This window comes from Belonocnema kinseyi, chromosome 8 (assembly GCF_010883055.1).
Source record: "Belonocnema kinseyi isolate 2016_QV_RU_SX_M_011 chromosome 8, B_treatae_v1, whole genome shotgun sequence".
NCBI classification, from domain to species: domain Eukaryota; kingdom Metazoa; phylum Arthropoda; class Insecta; order Hymenoptera; family Cynipidae; genus Belonocnema; species Belonocnema kinseyi.
Window position 1 is genome coordinate 33,661,162 of NC_046664.1, and position 4,168 is coordinate 33,665,329.

A 4,168-nucleotide genomic window follows, 5' to 3' on the forward strand; every position below is an offset into this window, starting at 1 on the left:
AGTTCTGAATTTTTCAAAAAAAAAATTCTAAAATCGGTGCATAATTGCGTTCTAAATGTCATTTTGAACCTCGTTTTCCGATTTCACCCCACTGTGCAACGCTCGGGTGAATTGTAACACACATAACCTCGAAATATACACGCACGTTGTTAGCAATATCAACAATTTTTTGATAAAAAAAAAAAACACAAAAAAATTGTGTGGGGACGTCCCTTTGTATGTTCGCTATCATTTCCCAGATTTTGAAGGCAAAATATTTCTTATCCTAGGAAAAAAGCCGGGGGAATCTAACACTGAAAAAATCGATACTATTTCCTAAACGCTATGCAAATTATTCACATTTTGCTAAATTAATTTTTTTGTAATTAATCAAGAAAAAAAGTGTGTAGGAACGTCAGTTAGCATATTTGCTATCATTTCCCAAATTTTTAAGACAAAATAAGATTTAAGACAAAAACCTAAAACTGGTAAAATCGACAATTTTCTAAGTATCACATGCCCTTAAAGATAAAATACTGCGCATTTGCATAGAGTCTAATACAGGTACCTATATAGGGTCCTATCTAGGATCCTATGTCCTCTTTCGTATTTTCTCTCCTTTTTTCCAAAAATTTAATTTTTTAATTTTTAATCTTATTTTTTACGATTGAAATAAAATCGACTGGTCTTATCGGAAAATGATTAATGTGAAATAAATTTATAGATCTTTTTAGGCGAACAACTGTTGTCTGTTAATTTTAGTTCGTACTAATAACTCTTTTTTGGATAGACAAGTTTTGTCTCAAAACGTTAAGATTTGGTGAAAACCAAAAAAGTGAAATTTTACATAAAACAATAGCTTCTCATTAGGATGAGAATGTAAAAAGGCATTTTTAATAAAATACATTAACTTTGCACCAAGACTAATTTTCTATACAGAAAGTTAATGTTTAATCATAGTTAAATTTTCGACAAAAAAATTAATTTTCTTGTAGTTGAAAAGATTTTTTTCAAGAAAAACAAAAAGAATTTTGTACAAAATAGTTAAACATCATCAAATATTTACAAGTCCTTCAAATCTTTTGAAAATATTCAAAGCTCTTGAAAATTCCTTGCAATTTTAAAAATACCCTAAAATATTTCACATCCTTTAAAATATTATACTAAATTATTGAAATCAATTGAAAATTCCTTGGAATCTATTAAAATATCCTAAGATATATCAAATCTTTTAAATTCGCATATTAAATTACTGTAATCAATTGAAAATTCCTAGGAACCTTTTAAAATATTCAAAAGTATTTCGAAAACCTTTGGATTTTTTAAAATAACTCTGCTAAAATTATTTAAATTCTTTGGAATTCCTTTAAATTATAAAAATGAATTTAAAATTCCTTGACATATTTTCAAACATCCTCAAATATTTAAAATCCTTAAAAATCTTTTGAAATTTTATAAAGCCTTTGAAAATTCCTTGACAGTTTGAAAATACCCTGAAAAATTTCAAATCTTTTAAAATCTCATGTTAAATTACTATAATCAATTGAAAATTCCTTGGAATCTTTAAAATTCTCTCCAATTTTTCAAATCCTTCAAAATCTTTTGAAATACCTAGAACTTTTTTTTTGAATTTTTAAATTTCTTTGAATTTTTTAAAATAACCCTCCTAAAATTTTTTTATTTTTTTGAAATTTCTGTAAATTATAAAAATAAATTGAAAATTCTTTGACACCGTTTAAAACATCCTTAAATATTTTAAATCCTTAAAAATCGTTTGAAATCTCTTGGAATTTTTAAAAGCTTCAGATTGAAATTTAAACAAGAAAAAAGTTTCAAAACGTTAAATATTGAAATGTTTGTAGATTAGAGTTTTGAAAATGGGATAAATAAAAATATAAAGCTTTTGAAATTTAATTTTCAAAAATTTTCAACTATTCAATAAGAATAATTTTCAACTCGATGGGATTCAAGTCCTCAAATTTTGAATTGTAAACTTGGAAGTTTATTTATAAAAAATTAATAATTATAAATAAATTGAAAGCGTTCAAAATTTCAATGTTCGCTTTCAATTGGGTAATCTCTAAATGAAATTATTTTTGACTGAAATTTAGAAAACATTTCAATATTTAACGTTTTGAAATTTTTCTGTTTTCTAAATTTTAATCTGAAGCTTTTAAAAATTTCAAGAGATTACAAAAGTTTTTTAAGGATTTTCAATATTTAAGGATGTTTTAAAAGATGTCAATGAATTTTAGATTTATATTTTTAATTTAAAGAAATTTCAAAGAATTCAAAAAATTTTAGCAGAGTTATTGAAAAAATTCCAAAGTACTTTAGAAATCTTTAAAAGATGTCAAGGTTTCGAAATACTGGAGAGTAATTTTCAAATAATTCAATAATTTAAAGCAATTTTAAAGATTTTTAACTATTTTTTTCAACTTTTTTGTTTGAAAGTGGAATTGATTTGTTAAAAATTTATTTATTTTGTTGGTTGATAATTTATCAAATTAGTTTAAAAAAATTGTTTTCTGAAAATTTAACTATTTTATAGAAATTTTTTGTTTGTTTTTGTTTAAAAATTAATTTCTTTTAACTACAAGAAAATAAATCTTTTTTGTCGAAAATTTAACTATGATTAAACATTAATTTTGTTATCTAAAATTAGAATTGGTGGAAAATAAATTAAAAATTTGCTCAGTTTTTCCACAAAATGGACTGACCACGTTTGAATCGCTTACTCCTCATTTAACCTGACGTGAACAAGAAATTTTTGAAAATAATAATCGTTTTTATTTTAGGACTGAGAGTTTTCGTACAAAAATATAATTTTACTTGGAAAAGGGAGTTTTTGACATGGAGTGGGAACTTTTTAAGAAAATTATAATTCGGATTTAGAGGAAAGGAATTTAAAAGAAACCGTCTTCCAAATCAGAATTTTGCATGTGGGAGTAAAAGGGAGCTGCGCGTGGTGCGCGGGATATGCGGCTGTCACTCCGGGAAGCAGTCAAGCATGAACAAACAAAAGCGGAGCAGGCTATAATAAGTTAGTTGCCACACACCGTCAGCCCCAAAATTGGCGCTATAGAAGAGTTTCACTGTACTTCAAGTAGTCTTTAGAAGAGAAGTAGTATTTCAAAGAAGAAATATTGCTGAATTATAATTTTTAACAGAAATGTTCGTTACATTGTGCTTTGCTAATTCATATTTCTTTATTCAAAAGTTCAACTAAATTTTTAGTATAAAATTCAACTATTTTAGTTAAGATTCATAATTTTCTTTTGAAAATTCATCAGTTTGGTTGAAATTTTATTTCTTCAACCTAAAATTAATTTTTGGTTGAAAATTGATCTGTACTTGTTCATATTATTTCTTCAAAAATCGATTTTATTTGGTAGAAAATTATCTTTTTCTTTGCAAATTAATCTTTTGGTTTGAAAACTCTTTTTTTCGGATAAAAATTCAAGTATTGTAGTTAAATATGTATAATCTTACTTCAAAATTCATCATTTAGGTTGGAAATAAAATTACTTGGTTGAAGGTTAAATTCTTTTGCTAAAAATTAATTTTTTTAAATGAAAAATTTATCATCTTCATAAAAAATTTGTTTCTTTGGTTAAAATATGAGCTATTTTATTGTACTTTTCTTTTTTGTCTTTTGATAAAAAGCCATTTTTTGCCCGAAAATTGAACTATTATGCTGAAAATTTGTTTCTTTTTTGGCTGAGAATTATTATTTACTTGCACTGAAAATGTTGCTATTATTCCAACTGAATATTTCATAATTTGAATTAAAAATTCAATTCTTTGGTTGAACACTAATTTTTGACTAAAAATTTAATTATTCAATGTTAGGTTAAATTTTTTTTTTAGTTGAAAATTCATCTTTTTTATAAAAATTAATCTTCTTGGTTGAAAATTCATCTAGTTGGTCGAAAATTCAAATATTCTAGTTAAAAATCCATAATTTGAATTGAAAATTCATCTTTCTGGTTTAAAATTCAACTATTCCAGTTAAATGTTCATCATTTTAGTTGAAAATTGATCACTCAAGTTAAATATTGAACCAATTTCTTGAAAATCCGTTATATTTTGTTGAAAATTATGTTATCAACTAAAAGTTTACCTGTTTCATTTTTTGTTAAAAATTAATATTTTTTAGTTGAAAATTTCAATATCTGTTTGAAAATTT